General features: G+C 43.1%; 1 pseudogene; it reads right to left on the minus strand.

Annotated features, from left to right (window-relative positions):
* Positions 1-4,595: 4,595 nt before the first annotated feature.
* On the minus strand, positions 4,596-25,205 carry LOC118905004 (annotated as a pseudogene).

Here is a 25,205-nt window from a genome sequence, read left to right on the forward strand (position 1 = left end):
GAACATGTATTTTGACTTAAGCACTAATAGGCTTCAGGTAAGTGAACCACTTTAAGTGTGTATCAGCCAGGTCTTGGCAATCTCTTTGTGACCTTAGTGATAGGGGAAAATAACAAGATTTCAACATTCTTACTTTGCTGCCGGAGAATTTGAGGCACAGGCAGCTTCAGACATAGCTCCATGCTTCTCGAGCTTGACCTTGCATCAGAATAACTTGGAGGGCTTGTGAAAACACTGGGTCCCACTCATATATTCTGATTCAATAGGTCTGGGACAGGGCTCAGGAATTTTTTACTTCTAACAGTTTCCCTGGCACAGCTGGTACTGTTGGTGCAAGGACCACACTTTGAGAACCAATGGTCTGGTAGATAAAAGTAACTTCAGGTTGAAGTCTGATGACTATTTTGCCTCCTTTCCTCCAGGCCAGAGCTTGTTTCATGGCCATTTCCCTTATTAGCATTGGTGTTTAATATAGCTGATCACTTTCAACTAGATTTTAATTGTGTGCTTTTTGTAGTAAGTACATAAAAGATTAGAAAGCAGGTAGAGCCTCCACATCCAAACCAGAAGAGGGTATTTTGGGGAAGCAGTGCTAGTGCTCTATATCAGGGGTTGGCAAATGACGGTCCATGGGCCAAATCTGGCCCACTGTCTGTTTTTGTAAATAAAGTTTTATTGGAATGCAGCCACACAGTGATTTCTGTATTGTCAGTGGCTGCTTTTGGGCTGTAACGGCAGAGTAGTAGTTGCAGCAGAGACCTCATGACCCATAGAAGCAAAAATATTTACTATCTGGCCCTTTACAGAAAACATTTGCCTACCCCAAGTCTACGTGTTCCTCTGAACAACTGTTGGCTCATTTAGGGAAGCTTTTCTCTTGAAACCCAGCAGTAAGCAACATCAGTTTACTTTAGCAGATATGAAACTTGAATCCTAACGCTTTCTTCCGCCCTTTCTCAACCCTTCTCCCCTAACATGGAAAGTGGCCCAATAAGTGAAATGAAACTTGGCCCAATCAGCGATATTTAGAAAGTGGAAGGTGAAAGTGTTGACATCTGCTTGTATTTTGTGGTCCAAGCTTCTCTGGCAGCACGTGATAGCGCGAGGGAGTTCTGGTCAGCAGGACATCTTACATTTTGTGAAAGATTGTCTCGTGTTATCTGACCTTAGACGGATTTATGCCTACTAAGAAATGCGGTTTGATGAAAGATCTGCCTTTTTTCCTAACAGTGGCTTCCTAGGTGAACTCTTCCTTCCTTCAGTTTTGGTAATTTCAGTAAGTTTGAGTGTCTATTGTAATTCAATATCTGTATGTATACATTAATGAACACGTAGGTATATTTTCAGGCATATGTGTATTTTAATGCCCAGGCATGTCCATCTTACCTCTTTGCCTCTTACCTCATTTCTGATCTTATCTCCTCCTCTGCAGTTGGTTCATATCCCCAGAGAAGTGGCCACCGAGACAGGATTAGCAGTGTAGGAGATATTTTAGGGGAAATGCTTGGGAAGGATTAAGGTGAGGAGGCAGGGGTGGTGGGGAGAACGTCACCCTGCAGTGCAGATCTGGCTGGAAGAGAGGAGGAGACGGCATGGGAAGGCTCACGCTGCAGTGAGTTGTTTTCAAAGAGTTGCGCCCAAGTAGTGGGAGTCCTTGAGCCAAAGTCGAAGGAGTCCCGTGTCTCACAGGAAAGGGTCAGTGCTACTTTCCCCAGTGATTGGTTGGGGGCAGCCGGGAAATAGTGTCCCCAGCATGAACACGGTGGTGGACCCACAGAGGCAGCAACTGGGGGCCGCTGAATGTGCTGGAATATGCAGGAGATCCGAATGGCACATGTTCATAGCCTCTGCACCCTTATATCGCTTACATCTTGCCACCAAAATTGTCGTTTAAAAGCAAAAAAGCAAAAACCAGCCATAGACCCGTGATGGTTCTCCTTTCCTTGCAGAAAAGTCTGCTCTGCCGTCTGACCCCACCCGCCTTTCCCGCCTTTCCTCCACGACACACATAACGCAGCCTGCATGTGCCTTCCTTTTCTGTCGCGGGCACTTTGCCCATATGGTTCCTTTTTTCTCACCTGCCCTCCCGCTCTCAGCCACCCATTGAAATCCTACTTCCTTTAGAAATATTTTGCCCTGGAACCTTGAAAGTCTAGTTTACTTAGGAAACATTATTTGAATTTATACGCTAAATGCTGTGAAGAGTCCAAAGAGGAATCAGATATGGATTCTGCTCTGAAGGATTAACTTTAATAGGAAAAGCGATACTCCATAAACGGTATATTAAAAGAAACAAGTAAGAAAAGGCATAAGCTGAGTGCAGAGAAAATATGGTGGGAATTTAAAAGAGGGAAAGATTACCTTCACAACAGCGAAATCCACTCTGAGAGGTGGGCCTTGAAGAATCAGTGCGACTTGGGTGTGAGGAGATGGGAGGGAAGGGAATTCCAGATTAAAAGAGTAACAAGGCCATAAGTGTGGATTTCTTTAGAACAGCCTTAGTGACTAGGGTTTTCAAACTACACATAAGACCCATTAGCAGAGTATGAAATAAATTTGGGGGTCCTCTTACCAGAAAAAAAGGAGGAAAATAAATAAAACAAATATAATAGAATGGAGAATGTTTGGAGTCCATGGCATGTAGTAAGGGTATTATTTTGTGAAATGTGTATGTATATATATATACACACACACACACACACACACACACACATATACATATATATGTGTGTGTGTATATATTTCCGTATATATATATGTTAAAATATTTATTTATTTATTTATTTTGGGCTGTGTTGGGTCTTCGTTGCTGCGCACGGGCTTTCTCTAGTTGTGGCGAGCGAGGGCTACTCTTCGTTGCGGTGCGTGGGCTTCTCATTGCGGTGGCTTCTCTTGTTGTGGAGCACGGGCTCTAGGCACGCAGGCTTCAGTAGTTGTGGCATGTGGGCTCAGCAGTTGTGGCTCGCAGGCTCTAGAGCGCAGGCTCAGCAATTGTGGCGCCTGGGCTTAGTTGCTCCATGGCATGTGGGATCTACCCGGACCAGGGCTCGAACCCGTGTCCCCTGCATTGGCAGGCAGATTCTTAACTACTGCGCCACCAGGGAAGTCCCTATTTCCGTATATTTAATAAATGTATTTCTTATTGTGGGCAAGCTTTTGTCTTATTTGAGTTTATTCAACAGTATATATTTATGGAGCATCTCTTATGTGGCAGCCACTGGGCAAAGTCCTGGGTATATAGTGATGAAGAAAACTGACATAGGCTCTTTCTTCATGGAGATTATGACCCAGTACAGTGGTTCTCAAACTTTAGCAGCATCAGAAATACCTGGAAGACTTAATAAAATACAGATTGCTTCAGAGTTTCTCATTCATTGCGTCTGGGGTGGGGCCTGGGAATTTGCATTTCTATCCAGTTCTCAGTTGATGCTAAAGATTCTGGTAGGGGACCACATTAGACACTGGTCTAGCGGGCTACTTAAATAAATACAAATAAATACCTGATGGCAGTTTGTGATTAAGTGTTAGGAAAGAGAAGAGAACTATGAGAGAGAGAGAGAAACCGGGAAACCTATTATATATTGGATAGTCAGAGATGATGTCTGAGAAAATAGCTTTCAGGCAGCAGGAACATCACATCAATAAACCAGAGGAACTAAAAACATGAGCAAGAGAAGGATTTGAATAGAGACTGGAAAGTAGGTAGGGACTAGATCATGTGGGGTCTTTAGTCCAGTGACATTCAAACTGGGATGTGCACATTCCTGGATAGCATGAAGACTTCTAAGGGGTACGCGGGCACATGTACTGTTAAGAGAATCATCTTCCTTTGTGCTCTCCTAAAATGGATCTACCCAAGGGCCAGTATTTTGGTAGTGCTTATTTACCTTTTCTACCTCTTTATGAATAAAGGCAAACTTATCTCCTAGTGAATCTTGCTAGGGTATCTTGTCCTAGGGTGTAAAAATCACTTGGGGGATAAAACAAGGAATAACTCAAAATATAACTGAAAAAGATAACATAACTCAATTAAAAAACTCAAAAAAAAAAAAGACCTCAAAAAACCTTGGTGTTGAAAAAGTAAAAGACTCTCATCGTGGAATAAAAACAAAATCTGTTCTCAAGGCAGTTGGTCTCTAGTTCTCGGCTTTCAACAAAATTGAAGGAGGCCCTAAGTAAGCTGTCAGCGGCAGGGCACTAAAAATTATTTTTGATGAAGGATCACTTTGTTATTTTGATGTACAACTGGAAAGGAGACTAGCATTTAGTGTCATTGCTATAACAAAACTTTCCTTTCCTCTATTTATTTAGGTGGATAAAACAAACACCTCTATAAAAATGAAAAATTAGAAAAAGAATCGACTCTGAAAACTGTCATAATTTAGCATTAAGTACTATCAAATCATAGATACATGAGTTAATTGGGATACAAAACAGGGTCATTGAATTCACTGAGAGATTCATTTCTGATACATTGTATATATTTAATAATTATCTACACAATTTATAATTATGTTATGTTGACCAGCTTTATACTTGTGATAAACGTAATACCTACACCAACCAGAATTATATTTTTTTGGGAAACATATCAGTTATTTAATTAGGTTCTTTGTAGGAAATTTAGAACACCAATTTGTGAGAGAAAACACAGAACAGAGCTGAGGAACAGCTTTGATTTCTTCGCAGAGTTTGTGAGTCCAGGGCTCTCAGGTCAACCTTGCTCTGCTCTGTGAGCTTGGATTTCCCTTTCTCTGCATCGAAGGTCTTACCTTCCTGGTGTCTGGGCTTTACAAAGCTTCTTCTTCCTGAAATAAGCCTCAGGGAGATGTTTTGGGATTTCTGCACCACTCACCAATTTTGGTGGAGATGACAAATTTCTGGTGTGTTCTAGCAGAGGAACTCGATTGAGGATGAGAGGTCCAGTCACAAGCAGCATGTAACTGCTCAGCTGCTTCAGGAAAACCACCGCCGTGCCTCTGTGGTACCCAGTGAGGTTGCTCAGAACGGTGCTGGGAGTGATGCTAGCTCGCAGCTTCCTTACATCTGACGGAAAGGTTTTCTTTTGTGGCTCAACAGCTTTCAAGGCACCTCTTCAGTAGAACAGTATCTAGGCATTTTGTGAAGCTGATCCACTCGGGTCCCACCATTTCTGTCACCCCCCCAAGTGGTTTTGTGTCAGCAGCAAAAATGTCTCTTTCTTTTCAACCTTAAGTGTAGCTGCCGATGACTTCCTCTTCGCCATGGCCTTGCTGGAACACATAGCAGATGGGGAAAAGCTGCCAATTCCGCTGACTAGGATGGGGTTTTGGTTGTGGTGGGGTTTCCCCTTCTGAGGTGCTTTGGCCTTGAGGTTACGCTTCTTAACCTTGCCCTGGCATCAGCCTTCTTGGCTTCAGGTTTCTTCTCCTTATGTCCAGCTTCTCTGTTTTTTCATCCACCATCTTGCAAGATGGGAAAGAGCCAGAACAGTATTTTTTGACACTTAGAACATTTATGGCCACAGAAAAACTTTAAAAAATTTATCTCAATCTCTCTTTATAGCTCTATCTTTATTTATATATCTATATCTAACTTTCTATATGTGACAGGAATCTATCTATATAAAACAGAGAACATAAAATGATCAACAGAAAGACTTTGAAGCAGAAAAAGTATAAGGATAACTCTCTGCTGTAAGTATAATGGAAATAGGAGTTTAATATGAGTGAATTAATATGAGTTTAATACGAATTAATTAAATATTAACTTATATTTAATGAGTTAAATATGAGTGAATTGTCCTCAGTTACAGAAGGAAGATTCCATGACTGTCTGGAGGAGTGGACTAGGTGGGGATGTGGGAAGGAGGTTTCTGGAAGAAAGGGGATTAGCCTCTAGAAGAGCAGAGATAGGAAAAGCCAGGGCTGTGGGCCTGCAGTCCGGGGCGTGAGGGCTCCCATTCTTGTCTCGACTCTCACTCCGCTTCTTGAATTTTGAGTAGGTACCTGCTCCCTTCTGCTGATGCCCTTCGTCTCTCTGGCTTTTCTTCTCCCTTCCTCCAATATCCCCTGCATTCGCCTCCTGCCCCCTTTACCACACGACAGGTCAGGTGAGTGTGGGATGGCAATCAGCATCAGGGAGCGCGAGACAGAGAAGAAACGTGGTTATGTGACCTTGAATGTGGTTAAGTTTGTGGGGTTCTTATTTAGGTGGGGGAGTGGGGAGGATGATTGCACAGGCGAAGCCATATCATCTCTGTTTTTTTTTTTTTTTTTTCTACTTTAAGCCCCAGGGTGGGTTCCTGGCTGGAGAGGTTTGGGAGGACAGCTGCTCTGCCCCTTGGAACTGGCCAAGTGGTGTAGCCGTGCTGGCCCCTGCCTCCTCCTAGAAAAGTTGGAAGACTTTCTCTTTAGCAAAGGGAGCTGAAGTAGCAGAAAGCCATCTGGACTGACTGAGAGTCAGGGAGTTGGATTCAGGCCATGCTCTGCCACTTTTTTCTGTGATCTCGGGAAAAGCATCTCGACTCTTAATGCCCAGTTTGTAGAGGAAAAAATTGAATAAAGTGATCTGTGCATTTTCTCCCTACTCCAAAATTAATGTTTATGAGTTATGAGAATTGGAAAGAGCTTACAAAAGCCCAGGAACTGTTATTTTTCTTCATCATCCTTGATGAGAAAAATTACAGTGAACTTTCCGGTTCATTGTTTTAAAAAAAAAAAAAAAAAAAAAAAAGGAAAAAGGGCGTCTTTTCTCTTCTCTTTGAGAAACATCAAGACTTACTCTGCTCTCTAATAGTTGCCTGGGTAGAATTTTCCATCTTAGCACAAAGCAGCTCGACCTGGTTTTGTATAATCTCTTCTCTGTATACCCCTAATTTAACAAGAGGAACTGGAAGAGTCAGACAGTGTGTGGGAAGACTGGAGAAAATAAGGAAGGTATAGAAACCACTAGAGATGGAGATAAGTTAAACATTCTGGCAAATTATCACGGTGTATTGCTCTTGCTGAATGCTTAGGCATTTGGGAAGGTAGTTAAGAGAATGGCTCTAAATGCTTCATCTAATTGCAAGCAGCTGTCGATTAGTGGAGCTTGACCAACTGTTTTTAATTCCACTCAGTGGTGATGAGAATGAGACTTTTAAGTGAAACTGGCAGGGGCTGTGTGTGTGCATGAAGTTGCTTGCACTTTTTTTTAGAGGTCGTAGAGTGCAGTAAATACTAAGAGATGCTCTTTGAAATCATGGCAGCCTTTCATGATAATGATTTTCCTAAATTTTGCCAGCATTTGTTGAGCTTTTGGCTGGAGGCAAACTTCTCTGTTATCCAAATTCTGGAATGATTTTTCACGGGGAGTGATTCATCCCCCAATGGTGAGTGACTGAATGGGTTGTGCCAATACAGAAGCAATTGTTGTTCGATGTTGGCAGTAAATCTCAAATGAGAGATAATAATGCCAGTTAAGAGCCTTCTCCTTAGGAATGTTTCATTTCACTCTTGCGATTAGAAAATAGGAAAAATAAGAAAGTGGAAAATTTTAGCTAGTTCCCTTCTGTTGTAAAACCTGCTACAAATCATCTACATTTGAGAGTTTTCTGGAAGACAAAGTTTTGAGGAGCCCAGTCTAATCAGTCTGATAACCTCTTTTGATGGAATTACTTTTCTCTATTTTCTTTTTCCTAATAATGTTAGTAATCTTTTCTAATATTTACTTGCCTTCATTTCTTGCCACACGTTTAAGAAACAGTTATTTCGATGTTTCTGCACTGCAAACTGGAGAGATCATTAACTTGACTGAAAACAAGGCTTCTATGAGACCAGGAAGGCCTACAAGTTCTAAAAGTAGCTAACTTGTCTGAAAATATGCAAAAGAAGACAATTGGCAGAAACTCGCAGGGAGAAAGGGGCTACACTCCTTCAGTGCCAATTACCATCCCTTTTACATCCTGAATTTTAGTGCCCTGAAAGAGAAAGTAAGTTTTCTAAGTATGAACGTGTGCAAAGATTTATCAACAAGGATATTCTTCACAGCACTGTTTACAATAGCGTGGAATTAGAAGTACCCTAAATGTCTACAATTGGCATTAGCTCAGTAATTTATGGTGTTCATACGCAGGCATAAATATGTGTGAAAGAATATATCAGTGACTTGGGGAAATGGTTATAATGTAGGATCAAAAGGAGTCATTTTAATAATGATTATATATATTTAAATATATATTTAAAGTTACGTGGTGTATGTATGTGTATGAAAAACCAAAGTCAAAAAGGAACAAAACGGAAAGAGTAGCAATGTGATTACAGGTGATTTTTATTTTCTGATTTGTGGTTTTTCTGTGTTTCCTAAATTTTCTCCCAAGAACATGTACAACTTTTATAATTAGAAAAAAATTACTTGAAAATAAATTTCCGAAAATGTCAATTCTGATATCATAAAGGGTTTTATTCCTTGTCAGGATGAAGCTAAAGTGGAGACTCACGTCTGGCAAGGGAGGAAAAAAAAATCAAGAAGGACAGCACTCAATAAACACCTAATTTTGTTTCTGATCTCGTGCCTGTTTGAAGCGCTCACACTTGTTTTGACTCAGCTAGATAAGTCCGCTCCTCTAAAACAGTCACAATTTCCACCAGCTGTTTTGGATGTTTGAGGTTATGTTTTTATTTGAGTGAATTTCACTGCCTATCCCTGAGCTAGCTTACGAACAATTGTAAAGGAAGTCTTTGAGGCCGACTCAGAGGAAAGCTGCTAATCTCATGACATTCACAAGGATTTGAAAAGGCAGCTCCATCTGTGCCGTTTCTGTTTTTCCTCCATGGCAGGTCTCTTGATGTCAGAAAGATGGGTCACTTCTCGGGTCCAGTTGTTGGATGGAGTGTCCGTGACCACAGCTGTGCCCAGGGATTCCGATAGACTCCTTAGGAGGCAAGAGGCACATTTAATATGAGATATGAGTGACAAACCCTGTGCCGGGTACGCTTCCAGCTCTTTCCTGGGTTCTGTAGTAATTCTTTTCCATGAGTTCAGGGTTGGTGAGCGCTCTGGCAGGAAGCTGTTTATAGTTGAAAGCAACCAAAGGAGGGCTGCTGTTGTCTGTGCCTGAGACGTCTGAGACTTTCCTTTGAGTTGGAAGCCAGGGGGTTCTCAGTGAATGATGTGGCAGAGTTTCTGGAAACTAATTTGGGGAAGAGGAAGCTGACTTATGTGGGAGTCACCGTCTCAATTGTCATTCTCTGGCACCCCCTCCTCCATAATGGTTTTTTCAAAGAAAAGAAAAATGCTGAAGCTGTTAGTAGGAGTTGGGATTCAGTTAGAAATATTCTGGAGTCGAGTGAAGGTTTACCTGACTTTAGGAGCTCACCTTTGTGAGTTATTACCGGTTTTAGTTTAGTATTCCTTCCAGCGTGCCTTTTCCTCCTCTCCTTTTTTTCTTTCATTCATCAAACTAATCTGACCCAAATTTGTTATTTTTCATTTAAATGCTGTTTGCAGATTGAGTACCTGTAAGCCAGCTGCTTTGCCTGGCAATCAAGAAAACTGTTATAAAGAGTATATATTCAGGGAGCTCACAGAGGAAAGAATGAAGGCAAGTAAGCAGTGATGAGTGCTATGCTAAAGCAGTGATTTGTTAGGAAAAATTTTATCAGTAGAATCCCAGAGGGGCTGGCAAAGCTGTAGGCCTGGAAGTTCTGTCTATCTCGAGAGAAACTGCTAGAGTAGATGGTTACTTAAACATCCTAGACCAGAGCAACGTGTTGGTTTGCAGGTAGAATTCCATCAGTCAAGACTCTTTCAGTTGCAAGGGACAGAAACTCAGCTCAAGTTCAAGGATATTGAACTTCAGGCTCTGCTAGATTCAGACAATGTTATCAGGAGTCTATCTCTGTCCTTTCTTTTTTTAAAATTAATTAATATTAATTTATTATTTTTGGCTGCGTTGGGTCTTTGTTGCTGTGCGTGGGCTTTTCTCTAGTTGTGGCGAGCGGGGTCTACTCTTCATTGCGGTGTGAGGGCTTCTTATTGTGGTGGCTTCTCTTGTTGCAGAGCACAGGCTCTAGGTGCGCAGGCTTCAGTAGTTGCGGCACACGGTCTCAGTAGTTGTGGCTCATGGGCTCTAGAGCGCAGGCTCAGTAGTTGCGGCGCACGGGCTTAGTTGCTCCACAGCATGTGGAATCTTCCCGGACCAAAGCTCGAACCCGTGTCCCCTGCATTGGCAGGCGGATTCTTAACCACTGTGCAACCAGGGAAGTCCCTCTCTGTCCTTTCTTGCCTGAGTTTTCTTCAGTGTTGGTGTTATTCTCTGCCACACTCTTCTCTCTGGGGCAATGGCCACCAGAATCCCCAGACTTACTGCCTAACAGTTTGGCAACCCCAGAGGAAAAAGGGGGTCTCTGATCCAACAGTTTCAACAGTTTGGTGCTGACTCTCATTAGGCAGCTCTGAGCCAGTCTTTGTGGGTTGGGTGTGTGCACACTAACTGGACAGACCTATGTTTGGCGCTCTTCCCTGTGCCCAGTGAATGACTGCTGGGTAGGCACTTCCACCACAAGGCCCCTTGATGTCCTTTTCTTGAAGAATTATTATAATTTGAACTGTCTTAAGTTATCAGAGTGGTTCTAGTAGCCTTCAACCTCAATGCAGAAGGGATTGGAATTTTCATTTTTCTGATTTCTTGTTTCCCACGGACCCTTGAATCCTTATGCAAGTTTCCCCACTCCCTTCCCAGCAGTGAGATCTTCCTCTCTAGGGCTTTAGGAAGAGTGCCTCTCCTCCCCCAGCACAGGGGGAGGCTACTTCTCTTATGTTTGTGTGATTAAGAGGTGACTCAAATGTTTAGTGCAGTGGTTCTCAAGGTTGTGGTCCCCAGATAGCAGCATCAGTATCACCTGGAAACTTGTTAGAAATGCAAATTCTCTGGTCCGATCCCAGACCTACTGAATCAGAAACTCTGGGGGTCAGGCTCAGACATCTGTGCTTTGACAAGTTGTCCAGGTGATTCTGATTCAAGTTTTGAAACCACTGATTTAGGGGACAGTCCAATACAATCTTCTCTAGGAAGACTCTGAGTCCATCTAGAATTTTCTGCTTTATGTTCTGCCTTCCCAGGCTCCTGACACCAAAGGACAGATTCTTTTTTTTCTTGATGTCCCTTGTTGGAAGTGAAGAGACTATTCTGTGCTTGGAGTAGGAGCTTTGCAGTGAGCTGCAGCTGAGAATCCCTCAGTAGACTTCTGTTGGCCACACATCAGGGAATGAATGTTCCTGGATGAATGTTCCAGCTGCCAGGCTCATCTTAGACAAAGGAACTTTGAAAATCTTTCTAATTCTCTGAGGGGACGTTGTTTGACATAGACCTAGCAGTGTTTCACGGCTGATCAGAGGGCCTACAGATCCCATGTTTCATGGAATCATTTACATATTCAATATATAATAATGCTGGGCTGGGTGCTGGACATACAATTGCTCACAAAACAGACATGCTACCTGCCCTCATTGAGCTCAAGGTCTAGTGGAAGATAAAGGCGTATAAGTGGGCATTAACAGTAGGGTGTGATTTGTTGGGGAAAAGTAGTGTTTGGGAGTTCACTGCGGGCCACCTAACACAGACTGGACTGGACAGGGAAGGCTTGTCAGGGGATGTTTTGTCTAAACTGGGACCTGAAGGAGGAATAGTCATTGTTTGGCAAAGAAAGGGAGAAGAGAATGCCAGGCAGCATATACAAAAGGCTGTAGTTGAAGGAGAACTTGGTGGGTTCAAGGAACTAGAAAAAACTCAGCATGGCTGGACTTGGAGGCAATGATGAGGAGTAAGAAGGTGAGATGGGCCAAATTATGCAGATCATATTAACAGCTTTGGACCTTATCCTAAAAACAGTAGTAACCCACTGAAGAGTTTCAGGCTGAAGAAGTGAGGTGATGGGATTTGTTTCAGAGTGAGTGCTTGAGAATGGAATGGGGATGAAATAGGGCAGAGTCAAGATCACAGACAGGAAGACAACTCAGAAGGCTGTTGTGATAATGAAATGAAAGATAGTGTTTCCTGAGTCTAGGCTAAGGGAAAGGGGGTTGGAGAGTGGTGGGTTAATGTGGGCCACTGGTGTGTGGGTGAAGTGTGGGCCAAGTGAAAGAACATTCAAATAAGGATTCCCAGGTGGCCAACTTGGGTAACCTGACAGTGGAGGGGCTATTTACCGATAGGAAGCAGTAGAGAAGGCATGAGTCTCCAGGAGTCAATTTTTGACAAGTTGAGTTTGTATGTAAAATGCCCAAGAGGAGATATGCAGTATGCAGGTGCTGTCCAGGTCTGAGCTCAGACAAAAGGTCTGGGTGAGAGTAAATATTTGGCAGTCATCAATACATGAATGACTCTAAGGCCAACGAGCAGATGAGATTTCCTAAGGGGAGTGTTTGAGTGGGGAGAGAGGAGGGCTTAGAGCCCAGAGGAGCTCTGGGATTAAGAAACAAGCAGAGGAAAAAAAACCTGTAAAAGTGAGTGGTCAGAGGACCATCCACACATGGAATATGGTAGACGTCATGGAGGCCGAGGAAAGCAGGTTTCAGTGCTTTCTAGAAGGGCTTGGTTGTCATGTCTCAGTTCTGTACCTGACTGAGCTTGGGCCAGGTCATCTCCAGAAGTCATGCAGTGCTACCCTCCATCTGCCAGAAACCTCTGTCGCTATTCCAAACGGGCTTTTTCAGGAAGAGACACTTTTCAGGAAACATTGCTTTCCTGTAATTATTTTCTTAGACAGATAAAATGGCACTTGCTGAGTCATAATTTATTTAAGAAGACCCCGTCCACACTTTCTTTCAACTGGCTGTCTTTTTCTAGGTGAAATCAGTTAGATGCCTTACATATTTTCCTCTCCTTATCTTATCTCATTCCACTTTCAGGTCTATATTTCACTGTGCCTCTGACCCCCAGCATGCTTGCAGACAGATGGTCACAGACAGATGTTCACTCTGTAATTGTAAGTTACCCAAATGTGGCAGCAGCATGTCTTCTGGTACCCAACTGTAAGAGTGCTCTGTGGCCAACTCAAATCTTCAGCCACTGTTAACTTCCCCGACTGAATTACTGTCTTTCTTCTCTTTTTCTTTCTCTCTCTACAGCTGGACACCCTGGGGAGTTATTTTGGCTAGAACTCAACATGCACAGCTGATACCTCCAGCTGCACATTCTTTGGTTCTTTTTGGCTCTACACAAGCTCTTGGTGTTCTTACAGTTTATTCAAGTGGAGAGCCGAAGGGATAGTAGCCCACCCAGATAGTCTTTAAAGGCATTAAAAATGGTTCTTAATTTCTGGGGCCAATCCTGCCAGTTGAAGTGAGTAGGAGGAATAGTTCAAAATATTGGGTTGGCCCAAAAGTTCATTTGGGTTTTTCCATAACATTGTAGGGAAAAACCCGAACGAACTTTTTGGCCAACCCGATATATTGAGAGTCAAAGCAAATTCATATTTTGGTACCCTTGGCAATTTATATTTTTGTTTCTAAATTATTAAAAGGTCAATAATGGCTGTGCTGTGGTTGACCTAATTATGCAGCCCACTACATGACAAAGATGCAGTATATTTTCAAAATATTTCATTCTGAGCTATAATATGCCATAAAGACCAAAGATTTAACAGAGTCTAACATGGAGCATTATGGGAATTCATTCATGGCTTTAGGGATCACCTGCAGGCTGATGAGTCCCAGATCCACTTCTCTAGGCCTGTCTCTTTCCCTAAACCTTAATCCAAGGTCTCCTATTACCCATTGGCTCTTTTTACCTAAATGTCTTGCTAGCACCATCTCAAAGCCCATGGGTTCCTACTGAGCTCTTTTTCCTCTTCTCAAAGCATACTTTCTCCTCCATTTTTTCTGTTTCCATCAGCTCTACTGACCTCTCACTCCAGGCCTCTGAATCTTCTTTGACTATTCCTTCACCTGTACTCTCGATACCCCATCTTACCCCATGATACCCCATCTTACCCCATGATACCCCATCTTACCCCATGATACCCCATGCCCAAGTCTTCCTGGTGGTGCCACTGAGTCACCACTGCCCCTCTTTTCCTCATGCCATGGTCATACTAGCTCAGATCCATATATTTTTATTGTTGTGGGACTGCAAATGTCTCCTAAGTGCTAAGTGGCCTTTCTTCCTTCTATTTGTTCTCCCTTGACTTCATCACATAAAGAGATGTTGAATTAATCCTCTAAAACACTGTGTTTTATCACAGTGCTTCCCTATTCTAAAGTATTCATAGCTTCCTATCATCTTCAGGTGAGTCCAACACTTCCCCCAAAGACTCTGAAGTCCTTGCACAGTCTCTTCAGCTGCCCTCTAGGATAAGTTTACTTTAGCCACTTATATTTATCTTGCTTCATTACTCCAGCTTGTCAAAAGAATTTTGATTCTTTCTGTGATTCAAGGTGTTTGTTATCCAGCTCAGTTTTGCATCGGAAAATGTGTCATATACAAGTATACATCCTTGGCATGTGGTTTGCTTGTTGATAAATGCCATTAAATATTACAGGAAGAGAACACAAGGATAAGCCCTAGAAATTTCTGGAGGACTGAATGTTTTGAACTGGGGACTAAGATTGCCATTGATCTTGGAAAATGATCCTTTGCCTTCTGCGATATCCTCACCTAAACATTTCATGGTTCTTTGAGCCTTTCCTTTCTTCATTCATCAAACATTGACTGAGCACGTCCCTTCTCAAAGACAGTTCTTTTCTCTCTCTGAGTAAGTATCTCTCTGCTTGAAATCTACTCCTTTCATGAAATGCCGAAGCCAGCTTTTATTTGTTTATTTGTTTGTTTGGCTTGTTTACATTTGAGAGATTTGTCAGAAGTAAAAGCTGTTGATGGGTTTTGACTCCTGTGGAGGAAAGTTAGACACCTGTTTTGACATCTAAGAAATAACTCCCAGTTTTCTATATTGTTCGGGTTACCGTTGCTACATAACAAACACCCCTTCAACCACAGTAGTGTAATGCAATACCAGTGTTTGTATGCTTTGGGGGCAGTAATTCAGAAAGGGAACAGTGGGGATGACTTGTTTGTGCCTCCCCTCCCCCACGTCTGAGGCCTCAGCTGAGAAGATTCAAAGTCTGGGGTTGACTCAACAGCTGGGGACTAGAGTCATCTGAGAACATGTTCACTCACATATTTGGCACCTGGGAGAGGAGGACTTGAAGACCATTACTGCCAACTGGAGCACCTTCACGCCTCCTCCCTCTGTGGCTTGGCTTCCTCATAGCATGGCAGCCTTAGGAAAGTCACACTTCTTACCTTTTGGCTCAGGGCTCCACTGATGACTGTCCCCGTGAATAAGGTAGAACTGTATTGTTATCCATAAGCAAGCCCTGGAGTCACTCGGCAGCACTTCAACACATATTATTGGATACGAGTGAATCACAAGCTTCCCAGATTCAAAAGCAGGGGATATAGACCCCATGTGTCACTAGGAAAAATGTCAGTAAATTTGAAGATATGCTTTAAAATTGTCACGTGTGTGAGTTGAGGCATCAGCTGTAGTTACTGCCTTTCGAAACGTGACCCAGTGGCCTGATGTTTTGGGAAATTTGCCAGCTTGTCCAGTACAGGTAACTCAGGGTAAAAATAACCTAAAGAAGAAACGTAATGATCATTTGCGTATATCATTTGCTTTCCTTTGCCTTTCCCCTCGCCCTTGCTGCCTCCGGAATGTACCTCCTAATAAATTCTTAGCACTTAAACTTGGGGAAAATTTTTATTTTAGGTTTGAACCTTTTTTATTAAAAGAAGTCTGGTGAGAACATATCTTCATTTTCTTTTCTTCTTCTTTAATAGGCTAGAGTTTATTTCTTTTAAGACTTAAAAAAGGTGCTTCTGAGAGTTTCAACATTTGGCAGTTGGTAATAAGTGGGAAATGTGATTATATAAAGCCCAGTTTGGGTGAAGAGGCAGGTGGTATTTTTGGAGAAATCAGTGTCAACTTGAGGCTACAGCCGCACTGACCACCTCCAGCCCATCTGCAGAGACATTTCTGTCTCCAGCAAGTAAAGCCCCCTCCTTCTGCCTGCTTTGACTGCCTTTCCAAGTTCCCCTTTTTTTTTTTTGACCTTGAGTTTCAGCTTGATGAATTGTCAAGAGGGCTGTGTCACTGGATTCTACCTGTGAGAACTTCAGAGGCTGTGGCTACGGAGAGGCGCAGTTTTCTGCTCTTCTAACACCTGTGTTGACATTCATTAAACAAATACTCATTGAGAACCTTTCATGCCCCAAGCACTGTACTAGGGAATATAATTACACAAAAAGAGCAAAACCAGACATCATTCCTGCTTTCGTGGAGCTTACGTGTAAGGAGGCCTGAAGTGGCAATTTGTCCAGCTACTCAGGAGAGCTGTGAGGTGCTTTGAAGGCTTACTAAGTGGGTCTGACGATGGGAAGCTTCCCTGAGGAGGCAGCAGTTGAGCTGAGGTCTGAGGCATGAGTAGGTGTCAATCAGGAAAAGAAGGGAGAGTGACCCAGACAGAGAGAACAGCCTGTGGAAGGAGGGGACAGAAAGAGTTGAAAGGACTCAGGATGAGAAAAGGCCAGTGTGAGTAGAAGAGACAGTGTGAAAGGCGTGGGATGGAAGGCGTGGGGTGGAAGGCGTGGCTGATGAGGAGAGTAAGAGCCAGACTACGTGAAGCCCAGAGACCATGACCATGGTGTGTCAGTTAGGGTTCTCCAGAGAAACAGAACCAAGAGAAGATATATATGTCTTCAACATATATATATATATATATATATATATAAAATACAGACAGAATCAATCAGAGATGTATAATGCATATCCTATTTTATATACAATATATATCTACATATATATAATTCTCCATATAATATCCTATGTATAATATAACCCCATATATGAAATATATTTACATAAAGAGAGCTGGCAAGTCTGAAGTCTGTAGGTCAGGCAGGCAGGCAGGTGGCTACCAGCTCAGGCAGGAGATGTTGCTGCAATCTTGAGGCAGCATTTCTTCTTCTTTTTTTTTTGTGGCCGTGCCCGCCTCACGGTGGCATGCATGCGGGATCTTAGTTCCCTGACGGGGGGTTGAGACTGCGCCCCCTGCAGTGGAAGTGTGACATCTTAACTACTGGATCGCCAGGGAAGTCCCAAGAGTTTCTTCTTTTCTGAGAAACAGGTTTTTTTTTCTCTTAAGGCCTTCGACTGATTGGATGAGGCCCACTACTTTATCAAGGAATTTCCTTTACTTAAATTTGACTGCAGATGTTAAGCACATCTAAAAATGTCTTCACAAAAACACCTCAATTAGGACTTCCCTGGTGGTCCAGTGGTTAAGACCCTGCACTTCCACTGTAGGGGGTGTGGACCCGATCCCTGGTCAGGGAACTAAGATCCCACATGCCGCACGGCACGGCCAAAAACTAAAAATTAAAAAGAAATTAAAAAAAATTAAAAAACCCATCTCAGTTAGTGGGTAATTACTGGGTATTATAACCTAGCCAAGTTAGCATATCAAATTACCCATCCCACACGGTGAGGAGCTTGGAGTAATGGAAAGCCTTTGAAGGGTTTTAGGAAGAGGTGGCATAATGAAATTTGTATTTCCCAAATGCACTTTATGCTGACAGGAGGTTGGTGTATATCACCATCACCAGGGGTCCTTGTGATGGTCATAAGACACTTTAGATTATTCATGGACTCTTCCAGGAGACCATCTCTGTCCTCCATGGTGCCTTGGCACTGAAAGGGTCAGATGCTCCTCCTGGGTGTGCCCCTACCATCTTAAAATTACCTCTTCTTAGTCAGGACTTATCATACTGTGTTTTATTTTGTGTTGACTTATATCTCTCTCTTCAACGAAGCTAGATGTTCTTTGGACAAAGGAAGCATGTCTTGTCCACCAGTGCATCTCTAGTGCCTAGGACAGTGCCTGGCGCTTATGTACCCAGTAAGCGTTTGTGAATGGAATGAGCTTGGATGGGTTTAGTGTTCCCCCCAGAATACAATACCTTATGAAGAATTAAGGAATAACAGTCCTATCAGTAGTGCTAGGTAGCAGAAAACTGACATTAACGTGAAAATTGTTATGCTCTTATTTCTAGCTTCCTTTCACTGGCATGATACATGATTGCTCTTTTACTTATTTTGCATAGATTGCCTGTTTTAGAATATACTAATTTCTTAAACTCTTTATTTTGGAAAAATTTTGTATTTACAGAGAAGTTGCAAAGGTAGCACAGAGAGTTCCTGTATGCCCATCACCAGTTCTCCTAATGTTAATATCTTACATTACCATGGTATATTTGTCAAAACAAAGAAACCTAACTCTAGACTTTATTTGCCTTTCACCAGTTTTTTCCATGAATGCCCTCTTTCTGTTCCAGAATTCAATCCAGGGAACCACATTGCATTTAGACATGTCTCCCTGGTCTCCTCTGGTCTGTGACAATTTCTCAGTCTTTCCTTGTTTTTCAGGACTTTGACAGTCTTACTGTATTGAGGAGCACTGGCTAGATACTCTATAGAGTGTCCCCCAGTCTGGGTTTGTTTGATGTTTTCTCATGATTAAAAACTAGTGTTATGGTTTTTTAGAAAGAATACCACAGAAGTGGACTGTCCTTCTTGTCACATCATATGACAGGGTACATGATACCCACGTAATATCACAGAGGATCTTAACCTTCATCACTTGGTTAAGGTAGCATTTGCGGGCAGATCTCGCCACTGTAAAGGTATTATTTTTCCACTTCTCCACTGTATTCTTTGGAAGTGAGTCACTAAGGTTAGCCCATCCCCAAACAGGGAGGGGATAAGCTGTACCTCCTGGAATGAAGAGTATCTGCATACATTATTTAGAATTCTTCTATAAGGAAGATTTGTCTCTTTTCACCCATCTATTTATTTAATCATTTGCTTATATCAGTGTGGACTCGTGTATTTATTTTCTACTTTGGGTTATAATCCTGTAGGATGCTATTTATTTTGTTGCTTAAATTATTCCACCTTTGGCCATGGGAGCTCTTTCAGGTTGGTTCCTGTGTCCCTTTGATATGCCTCCAACCTTTTATTTTTTTGAACACATCTCTCTTTTCTGATACCACAAGATGCTGCAGGTATATCTTGTGTTTTCCCTGCCCCACTACCAGAAATAGCCATTTCTTCAAAGAGCCCTGGTTCCTTTAATTGGAAAATGGTATTTAGAAACCAAGATCTTGGTGCTGGGTGTGCTCATTTCTTCTTGGGCCCCATTGCTTCTGGGCCCTGTCAGCAAACAGAGCTGGGAATAATGTGTGTGTATTAGCTGTGTAAACACATATCTGTAATTATTTCTGTATCTAAACATGTGTATATATACATTAAGCTAAACATGAGTTTATACTGGTGTCTCTGACTATAATACAGCACTGTAGGATTCATTCTAGTCGTTCTTGCTTATCTGTAACCCCTTCTCCAATAGTAGGAAACCTGGCTCCCACTGTCCACTGTCCATTTAATATTTGTTCAACCACAGCATAAATGTAAAGCAGTTTCAGAATTGTTAGCCTGTACCCCCATGAGAAACAAATTTAGCAACTAGGGTACAGTGTTTATGTACGGTTCCTTTGTTTTTAACATAACCATTCTTATAGAGAAGAGGTATAGCAAAGTAGTTGAGAATACAGTCTATAAAGCCAGATTGCCTTGGTTCAAATCCTGGCTCCATCACTTATTAGCTGAATAAGCTTGGATGTATTACTATCCCCTCAATTTCCTCATCTGTAAAATGGGGATGATAATGGTATTTACTTCATGGGGTTGTTTTGAGGATTAAATGAGTTAATGTATGTAAAGTACTTAGGACATTGTGTGGCATGGAGTAGACACTATTTCAGTGCACTATTATTGTTAGGGCTGAGATAAAATTCGTTTTAACTGCTACCAGTATAATGCCAGGTATATTGGGGCACTATATACATTTGAATGATGACATCATCTCTATTTACTCAACTATCTTCTCATAGTATTCAGCAGAGGGATTTATATATAACTCCTTCCTATATCTTCTATTCAGCCATTCATGCTGTCTTTCTGTCTGGAGTTAATTTGTCATTCATTTCTCTACCAGCTTTTTTTTTGTCACTCAGAAAACATAAGATTTCAGTCCAAGATTTTTAGCCCTCTGACTTTGACCTTCTTGAGATCATGGATCATAACCTTATTCTAATTTTGTATCCCCGGCTTCTAATGCATTGCCAGAACAACGAATGAAGGATTGAATCATAGTGATTGAGCAGTCCATTAGTCTAAGGCATATGTTCAGTTGCTGGTTTCTTATTCTGTAATTAAGTCTGGTTTCTCTGTGGTTACCACTGCCTGGAAAATCATAGATTTTTGTAAACCTTGAAATAGAGGTTGGGGGCTTCACTCAAAACATTTATGATAATGTTCTGGCTGCTGTTGTTATTAATATTGTACAGCCAAATGGCCCTGGTTTCTGCCTAGCGGTAGTCAGCACTTCTGGGCAGGATCATGTGTTACCGGCATTTTAATTAGGCTTCAATGAGCCCAGCTGCAATTGCGTCAGCAGTCTTTTAAACTATTTTTCACATTTGGGGTTTGATAAAATACAATATGTATTTCCCCCACCATTTTCCCTTTATACTAAAAAAAAAAACCCCAAAACAAAAACAGAAGACCCACATAAACCAAAACCACTGTACACAAAGGTGCTTTTGAAGGTAAAATCACTTCATACAGGGCTACTAATTTTTTTCACGACTAGTAAGTTTTGAATCATTAAAATATAAAATCAAACCAAAACTGATGCCTAATCCTTTAAGTCACCTTAGATGTTTTAGAAAATGCCCTGCCCCTTAAAAATAGAGCAAGCAACACTTTCTTCGGCAAAAATAGTGGAAAGCAGGAATTCCTAAGCCTCGAATGTCTTCTTTTTCTTTATTTTAATTATCTTAAGGCACTATAGATTTCAGGATTAGTGTTTGGGATCACAGCCAAATACAAGGTGAGATGATCAAATCCATGTAGCCCAAAGTGAATGGAAGTCATTCAGCTACCTGGGAAGCCTGCAAAGGGCAGACAGCTGCTAAGACTAAATCAGCCAAATAGCCTGACAATTGGGGCCACAGTGGCTGTGATGTGACCCTATCATTCTCAGTGACCAGTGAGTTACTTTAATCCTTTTGCTGAAGTCTCCCTCCTTGCCCACTCTCAGAGACTCAGGCGTCAGTGTCTTCAACAATAACTGTTTTTTAGGAAGTAATTTCTATCCCACTCAGGCCTGGTTTACTCTTGTTTTGCAAAGGTGGGTGATTTTTTTCTATAAGATACACCACCTCCTTAGATCTCCATCTCTTTTCCAGAAGAAAGTGGTTCTGAATACTTTCCTGGGCTTTTTTTTTTTTCCTCCCACATCGGATCCCTACCGATTCTTATAACTGAGGAGGCTGTGAAGGGTGGATGTATTACTTTTGGTTGTTGCAATTTCAGTAGAACAAAGAAGAGACCAAGAATCGGCAGCACACAGCACCTGAGTCTTGGACTGCCTGGGAAACAGATCTAGCCGAGCGCCCGCTGGGAACCAGTTAGGTGTGAGAGGCCGCACGGCTTGTGCACAGCTGTTCTGCCACAGTGGTTAACCTACCACCGGGGAATTGGTGTGCGGTGGGCAGCATTAGTTACCAGGGGAAATGATTTGGCCATTTCTAGGGGAATTTGTTATAAAATAGAACTGTGTATATAATACTTTTTATTGAGTTGCTCAGCACACTTCATAGAACAAGACACCTTCCTGTCAAGGAGCAGGTGTCTCCACGTTTCACCGACAGGAAAATGAATTGGGTTTGCTTCAGGCCTCACCGTCACTCAGATGGAGGGTGGGAGAGCTAGAAGAAAGTGGCTCTCGCAACAGCTCCCAGCCTGTGAACTTCCAGACCTGGCTTGCTGACTGGATCATTTCCGTGATGGCCGGTTACAAACAGGCCAACCTGCCCTGTCACCTCACGAGGCTGCCAGCACCAGTAGCCCATCCAGACGGTTGTCTGAAACCTCTTTTAGCGTCTGGCTCAGATTCCCGACTTTCCCCTGGCTTCAGTGTCTGCCCTCAGCCTCCTTATAGAGGCACCTTTTCCCCTCTCTGTACTTCGCCATGGTTACCAGGTCGTGGCTTCTGCTGTCATGCGGAAGGAGAGGTAATCTTGGTCCATTTCCCCCTTAATGAAATAGTGTTCTCCCTTCCAAAGCCCTATAACTAAATCATAGGGAAATTGTTATATGAGTATTATTTGGAGAGAATGGTCACATTCCAGTATAAATCAGAAGTCATCGATTCGTAGAGTAGGGTGCTGGGATTACAATCTGTCAGCTCAGAGGAAGGAAGAACAGGCTAGTCTAGTCTGTCTTCTTGGCCAGATGGTGATTAATCAGCTCCATCCTGGCCAGACCCAGACTACTGGGCAATACGGGTCATGACAGCATAGGAGAACCCAAGCCACAGTTGGAGGTGTAAACCTCTAGTTCTCACTGTTCCAGGGATCTGCTGCTGGTGCCTCTGCACTCTAGAATGTAAGAGCTGAAGAAGCAGGAGGTCAGGTGTGATGGAGCAAGATAGGCTTCAGAACCAGCAGATCTGAGTTCAAAATCAGTGCAAAATCTTCCAATTTGCAGGATTGTTGTAAAGATTAGAAATAACCTACGCATTGCCTGGCACATGATAGCTGTTCATAGTAACCTCTCAATACTAATTATTGGAAAAGTACTGCTAGACCAATGATAACACAGTGTTATAGACCAAAGAGTTTAATTAGTCCAGTTCTGTTTCCCTAAAGCCCATTAAAAAAACCAACTTTCTTTAAAATATTTTCCAAAAACGAACGCCTGTTCATTGTCAAGTTTGTAAAATTCAGGAAGTTAACTCCATGGTTTTCATGTTAGTGCATTTCCTTCTTCTATATATGTATTTGTATCCAATCCATTTTATGATTCAGATGTGGTTTTATATCCTGTTTTTTCCCCCTTAATATTATAATGAGAAAAAGCTCTTAAGTTTCTTAGTTTCATGGAACAAGAAATTCCTGAAAGTGTCCTCTTCAGTGGAACTATGCCTACTGTGTGTGCTTACCCAACACAGAAGCAAATTCCTAGGAAAGTGTGAGAATTCTTCGGTAAAGCGAATATTCAGTTTTATAACCAAAAGGAAGCCCCAGACCAAAGAGCAAGCGTCTAGTGATGGGTAAAGCCAGAGGAAATGGTGTGTTAACTTGACTGTTCATACAGCAGAGAGTTTGTTCTGTGTTATGGAAAATTTCAAACATGTACAAAAATAGAGAGGATAGTACACTGAGCCTCGGGCTCAGCCATCCTCTGGCCTCAACCGTTATGAACACGTGGCCAGTCTTGTTTCTGCTCTCCTCCCACTCACCACCCACCACCCCCCAGGTGATTTCTGACATAGATCTCAGATGTCATTTGGTTTCACCCAAGGCACACTTTGGGGCCAGATCCTGTGGTGTCTGGTTCACGCTCACTGGTGCTGTAGGAACACGCCCAGGATGTAGAATGAGACACGCAGGTGTTCAAATCTAAGCCCCATCGCTCCTTAGCTTCAACTTAGGAGAAACTGAGGCTCAGGCACCTCCGCTGTGGCATGGAGATGCTTCCCAGAGTTATTGTAAGAATGAACGTGGATGACATATGTAAAGCATCTCCCAGTGCCCTTCAATTGGTAGGTACTTGACAAATGTCACATCTCTCCCCTTCCGTCCAACATCCCGCCCCACTCCTGCATCTTCTCCCTGGGTCTGACCTCCTTGACCTCTGCCCATCCCAGTCCCTGGCGCTCAGACCTTGCCATCTTTATCCCTCACAGCAGGTTCCCTGTCGCCAACTGCCGCTGCCGCCGAGGATTTAAGCTGCTCTCTTCGTGACCAACGCAGGAAATTGACAGCACCTCTGCCACTCAGTGAGTGAGACCTAGAATTACTCTTCTTGCCTCGAATCTGGTGTGTGTGGTCCAGTTGAGAACCCGGGATTCTGGTGTAGCCTACATCCTCCCCCTTCCTTTACCACATTGAACTAATCTGGCCTCTGGAATAGTTTATCTCCTTTTCCTTTGTTTTCTCCATTGGGTCTGGAGTTGGGTTTCCTGGTTGATTAGTTGTTTGACTGAGGCAGAATCACCTTACTGGGGCATGCGCTCTTGGGTGAGGGGGGCACCTCCTGGAGTCTCCAGGGGTTGCTGGAATGAGGGCATGAATAAAATGGTGAGTGAAGCCAAGGCTGGAAGCTGCTGGGGGGGGGTGGAAGTGGACAAAGGCTGGGGCAGGTTCATGTTCAGGTTGAGGTCAGCAGTGCTCAGACTTCCCTTCTGGGGAGGATGGGCGCTTAGCTGGCCCTCAGGCATGAGGACACCTAGTACGGGGGAAGCGGAAGGGGTTGTGCAACAGGATTGAGCATGGCCAGGCCTGTGGTGTGGCCGGCATTTTCGGGTGAGCTGAGGTTGGGCAGGTTGGGACTTGCCAGCCCAGGAGGCTTTGGCAGGGGCGCCTGGCTCTTTTTTCCCCACAAATCCGGCTCTCACTCTCTAGATGTGATAATGGGAGAGGTCTTGCCGGGCTACGCTGTTTGTTCAGCACTACCCTTCCCGCCAACCGCCGCCATCAGACAGCTGGGACCCACGTGGTCCAGTCTCAAAGCGCTGTGTTACAAGAAGCACAGACAGGAATTCTCATCTTTTTCTAACCCTCTTGCTAACATTTGAGAGTGTTCCAGAACATAGCTCACAATTCTTTTTTTATATTCTCCGCCCTCTTCTCTGGCCCTCCCAAAGGCTCGGAGGACCCTCACTCTCCTGTCCCCTCCACCCCCAGCTCCTGACCACGTTCACTTAGTACCTGCTGTCTTGTTCTGTGATCCCCTCTCGTGTCTGCCTCATACCTTTCAGCATGTGCCGCCCGGTTTGTCGCGCTACCCACCCTCCTGACAGTTTAGTTCTTCTGTTTTTCCCTAGAGAACATATTGGTGTGGCTTTTTGTCTTTCCCTCCTCAGATGCAGAAACGCTTTAAGGCTCTGATATCCCAGGAGAGAAAAGTCCTTTATTTTCTCCCATCACATGACTCTCACCTGCCCTCTGGCCCCCCGCAGCCCCCCACCGTGCTGCACTTGTCGGCATGAGGAGCTTTGCTCTGCCGGCTGCCCCTGCAGGGTGACGACCCCAGTGACTCGCCACCTGGGTCCAT

Source organism: Balaenoptera musculus, chromosome 12 (genome assembly GCF_009873245.2).
Source record: "Balaenoptera musculus isolate JJ_BM4_2016_0621 chromosome 12, mBalMus1.pri.v3, whole genome shotgun sequence".
Lineage (NCBI taxonomy): Eukaryota > Metazoa > Chordata > Mammalia > Artiodactyla > Balaenopteridae > Balaenoptera > Balaenoptera musculus.